The sequence below is a fragment of the Megascapheus bottae genome, chromosome 23, assembly GCF_031878675.1.
Source record: "Megascapheus bottae isolate mThoBot1 chromosome 23, mThoBot2.hap1, whole genome shotgun sequence".
NCBI classification, from domain to species: Eukaryota; Metazoa; Chordata; class Mammalia; order Rodentia; family Geomyidae; genus Megascapheus; species Megascapheus bottae.
The window spans coordinates 27737780-27747350 of NC_143531.1; positions in this window are offsets into that span (position 1 = coordinate 27737780).

Below are 9571 nucleotides of genomic sequence, written 5' to 3' on the forward strand. Positions count from 1 at the left end.
GACATACAGTGCAGAAAAATATATCTTACATGAAAATACACATGGCACATGAAGAAATTAAACTTTTGTAATAGTATTGAAGAAGGCTTCAGTATAATAACCTATTTCCCTTTCCCCATCTGTATTACATAAGGGATTGTGCAGTTGCTTCCAGTTCAAGTCAAACAGTATTTAATGTGGGTTTACATTTATGTCAACATTCATTCATGCTTTCAGGTATCTTTTTGTTTTGTTTTGTGCCTATCCTGGGGCTTGAACTAATGGCCTGGGTGATGTCCCTGAACTTTTTTTTTTTTTTTTTTTTGCCAGTCCTGGGGCTTGAACTCAGGGCCTGAGCACTGTCGTTTGGCTTTTTTTTTACGTTTTTTTTTTTCTTTGCCAGTCCTGGGACTTGAACTCAGGGCCTGAGCACTGTCCTTTGGCTTTTTTTTTTACGTTTTTTTTTTCTTTGCCAGTCCTGGGACTTGAACTCAGGGCCTGAGCACTGTCGTTTGGCTTTTTTCTCAAGGCTAGCACTCTGCCACTTGAGCCACAGCACCACTTACAGCTTTTCTATGTATGTGGTATGGAGGAATTGAACCCAGGTCTTCATGCCACTAGGCCAAACTCCCAGCCCCTTAACTTTTTTTTAATACTCAAAGTCTTAACCATTGGAGCTACAGTTCTACTTTGGCCTTTTTAGTATTTAACTGGAGATCAGAATCTCCCAGGCTTTCTGCCTAGGCTGCTGTAATCCTGCTCCAGAGGCTAAGTTCTAAGGATTTTGGCTCAAAGGTAGGTCAAGCCCCAGGGAAGACATACACAAAACAAATTCAGTATTCATTGACATTACCTAAATGTTAAATATTAATTACACAAATATTTTCCAAAAGTAGTAGCTATAAAGTATAAACTATATTTTAACCTCTTTTTAACAACCAATGTAATGAAAGTTTAATCACAGTATCTCCTAAGCAACATTCTTATTGTTAGACCTTCCACTGATCTTAATATAATAAAAATGTACACTAAAAACTCCAAGTTGGAGCTTGGAGGTTAGCCTTAGTGATAGAGTGCTTTCCTAGCATGCACAAAGCTTTGGGTTCAATTCCTCAGTACCACGTACTCAGAAAAAGCCAGAATTGGTGCTGTGGCTCAAGTGGTAGAGCGCTAACCTTGGCCAGGCTCTGAGTTTAGGCCCCACAACTGACAAATACAACCCTCAGAGTGGGATAGAGTATGAAGGCTTAACTGTAAACTATCTGGAAAAGGATGCAAGCATTGTAGAATCACTTAACCAAAATACTTCTCATGGATGTATGTTAGGTATTTAAAAAATGATTAGGTATAAAATACAGCACACTTTCTAGTCAATATTGGTTCTCAAAAATTTGTGGAGCAATCTTGAAGTTATTTGAGATAATTTTCTGGCTATTCTTTTTAAATAAGAAATTTCTATTACAAAGCACAATGTGTTCCACAGCCAGCATTTCAGAGTTCAAACTGGATCAGGGAAGATTAGAATCTGAACGTGTTAGTAGTTCCTGTGCCAGCTATTTGCCCAATCACATAGCACCATATGATTTAGCACATTTAATGTTTTTCTCAGAAATCACTAAGGAAATGTCTGGAAAATATTTAAATTTTTCCTAAGTCTTCAGTGAACAAGTTGGAAGAATTTATTTTTTTGCCAGTCCTGGGGCTTGAACTTAGGGACTGTGCACTGTCCTTGGCCTTTCTCAAGCTTAGTGCTGCTCTACCAGATGAGCCACAGTGCCACTTCTGACTTTTTCAGAGTATGTGGTACCGAGGAATCGAACCTGGGTCTTCATGCATGACAGGCAAGCACTCTACCACTAGGCCAAGCTCCTGGCCCAAGTTGGAAGATTTTTAAACAAAAATTGTGTTAGGACTCCACAAATGTCTGCTGAGTATAATCATGGGTGTTAATTAGGAAGCCAAGGATTTCACTGGCCAATATTTTTTAACTTAGAACATGAGAATTTTCATCAGGGCCTAGAGAGTGGCCTGGTGGTAGAGTGCTTGCCTAGCATACATAAAGACCTAGGTTCAATTCCTTGCTACCACATACACAGAAAAAGCCAGTAGTACTGTGGCTCAAGTGGTAGGGCACTTTGAGAAAGTTCAAGGACAATGCCCAGGCCATGGTTTCAAGCCCCAGAACTGGCAAAAATAAGATTTTTTTTTTTTTTTTTTGCTCACTTGTGGGACTTGAACTATGGGCCTGGGAGTCGTCCCTGAGCTCTAGATCAGCTCAAGGCTACCCCTTAAAGACACAGCACCGGGCCGGGAGTTTGGCCTAGTGGTTAAAGTGCTTGCCTAGCATGCATGAAGACCTGGGTTCGATTCCCTGGTACCACATACATAGAAAAAAGCCGGAAGTGGTGCTGTGGTAGAGCTCTAGCCTTGAGAAAGTCCAAGGACAGTGCTCAGGCCCGGAGCTCAAGCCCAGGACTGGCAAAAAAAAAAAAAAAAAAAAAAAAAAAAAAGACACAGCACCACTTCTGGTTTTCTGGTGATTAATTGGAGATAAGAGTCTCACGTGGGCCTGGAGCTCGGCCTAGTGGTAGGGTGCTTGCCTAGCATGTACAAAGACCCGGGTTTGATTCCTCAGTACCACATACATAGAAAAAAGCTGGAAGTGGTGCTGAGGTTCAAGTGGTAGAGCTTTAGCCTTGAGAAAGCCCAAGGACAGCAGTGATCAGGCCCTGAATTCAAGGCCCAGGACTTGAAGAAAAAAAAAAAAAGGTCTCACATTCTTTAGTGCTCAGGCTGGCTTTGAACCGAGATCCTCAGATCTCAGCCTCCTAAATAGCTAGGATTATAGGCATGAGCCACCACACTGGGGAAAAAAATTTTTATTATGTTTAAACTTTCATCTTGAGGAAAATCAGATTTAACTTTATTGAAATAACTAGGGGGTGGGTGGAAGGAAATGGGGAAAAAAACATGAGAAAGGGTAGCAATGTTTGTGAAGTAATGCACCCTCTATCTGGTGAATATATTGTAACCCTTCTATTAATTACAATAAAAATGAATTAAGAAATAATAATTGGTGGCTCATGCCTATAGTCCTAGCTGCTAAGGAGGCTGAGATCTGAGGACTGCAGTTCAAAGCCAGCCCAGGAAGTAAGGTCCGTGAGACTCTCATCTCCAATTAACCACCAGAAAACCAAAAGAGCTGTGGCTCAAAGTAGTAGAGCACTAACCTTGAGCAAAAGAGCTCAGGAACAGCAGCCACAACCCACAAAAGAGTTCAAGCCCCACAACAACCAACAAGTAATAATAATATTAGTAATATTATTAGTGCCTTGCTCTATGGCTCACACCTATAATCTTGAACTACCCCAGAGTCTGAGGATTCCAGTTGTAAGCAAGCTTAGGCTGGGAGTCCATGAGACGCTTATCTCCAGTTAGTAGCTGAAAAGTGGAAGTGGAGATGTAGTTCAAAGGTAGAGCACTAGCCTTGAACAAAAAAGCCCTGTGTTCCAATCCTAGTACTAGCACACAAAAGAAAGTGTAGTTACTAATGCCAATAACTTATTAGGATTATAGAGAGATTAATGACATTTCCAGGTACACATTTTTCGTAAACCTATATTTTTCTCAGTTGAAAGCCTGCTTAATGTTCTAAATGGCATGTTCATTCTGTTGGTACCTTTTCAAGGAAGCATTCTGCTTAGCAGTGTATTACTCAGGTCTTCATCAGTAAAGGGAAGAGGAGGGCCATGAGGGGTCAGAGCTGGCAGTGGTCTGCCTTCCCCACATCAGGCTGAGCATTCTAGCACAGCCAGCTTCCGTGAGAACTGCAGCTGCAGGCAGATTCCAGTGCAATTACATGTGCCACCTCACATTAGCTTAGCTCCACTGTTCCTGAAGAAAAGAATTGTTCCCAAGTGTTTAAACCTGACTCTCCACATCAGAATGACTAGCTTTCTCCTAAGCTGAAAGTTAAAACAGTTCACTCCAACTCTTATTATTCCTTAAAATGCATTCAAGAATCAGGTCAATTAAGTTTGGTATGAGAGCTTATATAAGCACTTGCACTGATACTATTTTTTTTTTTTGCCCACTGATGTCTTACTTCAAAAGAATTATTTATGAGAACAACAGTAATGAAACTAGGTCCCAGTACCACCTTAATTTGTTTTTACCTATTGGGTATTTTGATTTTTTCCAGTATTTTCTGTTTTCTCATGACTATTGGCAGAACTGCTCATGTCATCATTAGTGCTCAGAGCTGCTCAGTTTCCTCAAGTGGATGAGTTCTGTCTAATCAAAATCTATATGAATACGCAGTTTAAAAAACATGGTAAGGCCAGGTGCTGGTGGCTCACACCTGTAATCCTAGCTACTCAGAAGGCTGAGTTCAAAGCCAGCCCAGGTACTAAGGCCCCCTAAAGACTCTTACCTCCAATTAACCACTAGAAAACCAGAAGTGGTGCTGTAGCTCAAGGGTAGGGCTGTATCCTTGAGCTCAGGGACAGTGCCCAGGCCCAGAGTTCAAGCCCCATGACCAGAAAAAAAAAAAAACTAGGGATGGGGAGGACAGATAATGAAAAGGATTCCATTCTTCCAAATAGTTTGAAAATAATTCATTTCAGACATTTTTGAAGCAATTTCCTGTTATGTTTTCAGAAAAGTCAAATATGTGATGGAGATAAGAAAAGATCTACTTGAATTAAGAACAAATAATACTTACGAAAGACTCTAAAGTATCTCAAGAAAAAGTACGCAGTTGCTATCTTTTGTATTTGGGTCTAATGATTAGACTAAAAAGTAAAACGTTATTTGTGTTTTTTGTCTGTTTTAAATATTTAGGATGGCAGAGGGTTCCAGATGCATTTTGAGGTTTCCTGGGCTGTAGGACCACGCATGCTCTTTGATTCCCTTCTGAATTTTGTTCCTGGCTCTGTCAGTTGCTAAGAGATTAACGATTAATAGACTGTTTCGTATCTGCATTTTTCATGGAAGTGTATGAACCAACTTTCTCCTTCACCATCAGTGTTGACATGTGAAGCTAGATTCTTACTTTTTTTGGGGGGTGGGGTGTTCAAGACAGACTTAGTTTACTAATATTAACTCTTAGATCACACACTACAATTCACACTGTGGTGTAACAGACACTTGGTATTTGCAGGTCATGGTTCCAAGATCACTGTGGAGGAAAAACTGAGCATAAGGATGAGGTACTGATTCACTTTTCCATCATACTGCTCAACTTCTGCCAAAGACATGCTGCCTTCAACAACTCTTAAATGTTGATGTTATCCCTTAAACAAAGAACAGTTTTTCTTTGTTTTTGTTTTTTTCTGGCAGCCATATTTTCCCAAAATTAATATCAAGGAAACAGAAGAGCACCCGTTGATGCAAACAAAACGGACATTAAGTGCAGAGCGCTTTTGTGCATCAACTATTTTTGTGCCAGCACTGGGGCTTGAACCCAGGGTTCCCTGGGTTCTGTCCCTTAGTTATTTATTTTTTTGCCAGTCCTGGTCTTGAGCTCAGGGCCTGAGCCTTATCCTTGGACTTTCTCAAGGCTAGAGCTCTACCACTTGAGCCACAGCTCCACTTCCAACTTTTTGATGGTTAACTGGAGATAAGAATCTCTGGCCAGTCCTCCTAGGCTGGCTGGGAAGCAGAGTCAGTCTCCTGAGCAGCTGGGATTACAGGCAGGAGCCACCAGTACCTGGCCCCTGGGGATGTCTCATGGACACCAAATGGACATTTCTCTTCCAGTTACAAGTGGTACAACGTGCCCTGCAGACTTGCAAGCTCCACATCTGCAGACTCAACCAGCTGTGAGTGGAAAATATTCAGAAAAATGACTGTGTCTGACTGAACTTGCACGGACTTCCCTTGTTGTCATTCCTTACACAATGCTGGGTCCGTACTGTTCTCATAGCACTGACATTGTATTGGACATGATGTGTAGGAAGAGGGAGATATGTGGAGATTGTATGCGAACACACCACCATTTTATAGAAGGAACTTGAGCACCTGTGGAAGGAATTGCAAGCCGGTACTGTCCATTCTCAAAGTTTTTGACATTCTACTCTTCCCCCTAGTGGCCAGAAAAAGAATGCTGGAATAATTGCACGTATTTCCAAAGCGCCAGTGGCTCACTCTTGTAATCCTAGCTATGCAGGAAGCTGAGATCTGAGGGTTGTGGTTCAAAGCCAGCCTAGACAAGAAAGTTCATTGAAACTCTTATCTGCAAGTAAGCACCCAAAACAAAAACAAAAAGCACCCAGAAGTGGAGCTGTGGCTGAAATGATAGAGCACTAGCCTTGAGCGAAGAAAGCTCAAGGACAGCATCTAGTTCAAACTGTATGACTGACCAAAAATAATATATTCCTAACATGCTTACAATAATTTTAAAAAATGGTGAGATGACCTAGCTACTCAAGAGGCTGAGATATGAGGATCAAGGTTCAAGGGCAGCCCGGGCACAAAAGGATCTGAGACTCTTATTGCCAATTAATCTCTAGAAAATGGGAAGTGGGGCTTGGCTCAAGGTTAGGGTGATAGTCTTGAGCTGAAGAGCTCAGGGACAGCGCCCAGGCCGAGTTCAAGCCACAAGACCCCCCCACCCCCGCAAAAGGTGAGGTGATAGGTTAACTAGCTAGACTGACTCTGTATTCTACACATGGATTGAAATATTACATTGTACCTCATATACAATTATTATTTGTCAAATAAATTTGCTGGGAGCTGTGGCTCACACCTGTAATCCTACCTACTCAGGAGGCTGAGATCTGAGGATCATGGTTTGAAGCCAACATTGGCAGAAAAGTCAATTAAATTCTTATCTCCAATTAGCAAAAAATTGTGTCTCAAGTGGCAGATTACCACCCTTGAAAGAAGCTAAAGGACAAATAGTAGGCTCTGAGTTCAAGCTCTAGCACTGCCACAAAAAATAAATTTTAAGACTCCATTAGAAAAAAAAATTGCATCACAGATTCTTCAAAAGTTCTGAAGTGAGAGGCATTACACTTGGGATTTCATGTGAAACATTATTTTTTGTTTATTGTAGTGTTCTTTACATTTTTTTTGGCAGGTCATGGGATCTGACCAGTGCCTGGGCACTGTCCCTGAGCCCTTCAGCCCAAGGATACCACTTTACCACTTGAGCCACAGTGCCACTTTCCATTTTCTAGTAGTTAATTGGAGATAAGTCTCATGTACTTTTGTGCCCAGGCTGGCTTTGAACCACGATTCTCAGATCTCAGCTTCCTGAGTAGCTAGGATTATAGGTGTGAGGCACTGGTGCCCAGCTCAGAAATCCTTTCGGATTCTTTTAGATTTGTTCCCAACCATTTCTAGCTTTCAGGCTTGCACTAAACGTATTAAACAGAAGAGGGCGCTTAGTCAAGAGTTTTAAACACCTTGCTCTCAGACCCAAGCTTGGGAAGTTTGGGCCAGCAGAAGGAAAGGACTGGAGCAGGAAGACAGAGGGACAATTGAGTGATTGACGTGGACTCATACTTAATTTTCGTTTTGAGAAGGTAAACTGCAGGTGAAGAAGAATATTCACGTGATTTCTCTCGTACTAGAAAGCACAATCTGCAACTTGGAGAACCTGTGAGTGGCATCAAAGCCGTGTAGTGGACATAAATTCTCAGTGTAACAAGAAGAAACATTCACTGAATAGATCCTTCGAGTGTTCCTCTAAATAGACTAAGGCTAGACTACCACAGGACCACAGGACCAATAGTTTGAATCATACCGCCACTTCCTGTCATCAATTTTGCTAAAACACAAGTCTTTCAGTAAGTCCTAGAGACTTTATGCTAGATGGGAAATAGGACAGTTTATGGTTTTGTTCCACATTGAGTAAATTATTAGGAGGAGGACCAGAGGACTTCAGTTTTTCTGTGTGTTCAGTATCAGCCTTCCTCCTCCTTTCCACACAGCCTCACCTACATTCTCTTCAGCCTGCTCCTACATGTATTAGTCAGGGTTACTAGAAGGGCATGCGTACATACCCATGTAATCCTAAAAGGATAGTTATTGTACCAGCTTACACTACTGGAGGCTGGATAGTGCCATGATGGCTGTCTGTACACTGGAGAGCTAGAGAACTGTGTGGCAGCTCATTTCCAGACTCGAAGCGTGGGAATGCAGGGATCCACTGACGTGGCACTTGTCCGAGGCTGTAAACCTGAAACTCCCTGGAGTCGAGTCTGTGAAGCAGACAGCAGCAGCAGACACTCCGCTGGCAGGCAGGTTTCTTCCACCTTCCGCTCCCATTTCCTCCAGGCCCCCAGCCCTGAGCAGGCCTTCCTCCTCAGTTGCAGTCCCTCATGCCAGTAATCTCAGGTAAGTCCCTCCCTCGTAAACACACCCAGAAGTGTGTGTGTCTCTCTCAATCCACTCAAGCTGACAATCACGATTAACCAACACAATACAAGTTGTTTTGTTTTGGTTGCTCCTTACCCTCGAACTCTGGGCCTGGGTACTGTCCATAAGCTCTTCAGCTCAAGGCTACCGCCCTACCCCTGGAGCCACAGTGCCACTTCCGGTTTTCTAGTGGTTAATTGGAGAGAACAGTCCTATGAACTTTAGTGTCCAGGCTGCCTTTGAACCACGATCCTCAGGTCTCAACCTCCTGACCAGCCAGGATTACAGGTATGAGCCACCGCACCTGGCCGTCTCATACTATTATCATCCTCATTTTAAAGTTGGGCCTTGCTTGATGACTTTGAAGACTAATGTTTCTGAAAGATACGAGGTTGCTGTCTGCAATAATTATAAGCAGAAGCAAAATTAAATGTTGGTTGGGGGTGAATCAAAACCAAGTTTGCATCCCCACTTTGGTGGGGATGGGAAGGTGTTGGGAAACCCCAAAGTTTCAAGGAGGAAATTGTGTATGAGCAGGACACTGATGGCTAGGTAGGCCTGAGAGGACTGTGTGTGTGTGTGTGTGTGTGTGTGTTTGGGCTTGAACCCAGAACCTGGGCATTGTCTCTTAGATTCTTTTTGTTCAAAGCTGGAACTCTACTACTTGAACCCCAGCTGTATGCCTGGCTTTTTGCTGGTAAATTAAGAGATGAGTCTTTTGGGGGCTTGGATCATGACCTAGTGATAGACTGCTCGCCTAGCATGCACGAAGCCCTAGGTTTGATTCCTCAGTACTACATGCACAGAAAAAGCCAGAAGTGGCACTGTAGCTCAAGTGGCAGAGCACTAACCTTGAGCAAAAAGTGTCCAAGGCAGTGCCCAGGCCCTGAGTTCAAGCTCCAAGACTGGCAAAAGATAAAAAAGTCTCTTGGTTTGTCTGCCTAGACTGTTTTTTTTTTTTTTGCCAGTCCTGGGCTTGGGCTCAGGGCTTGGGCACTGTCCTTGGACTTTCTCAAGGCTAGAGCTCTACCGCTTGAGCCTTAGCACCACTTCTGGCTTTTTTTGCTATGTATATGGGGTACCGAGGAATCGAACCGGGGTCTTCGTGCATGCTAGGCAAGCACTCTACCACTAGGCCAAACTCCCGGCCCTAGACTGGCTTTTAATGGGGGTCCTTAGATCTAGGATTACAGACAAGGAGGGAGTTTTGTGTTGGAAGGATCGTTTT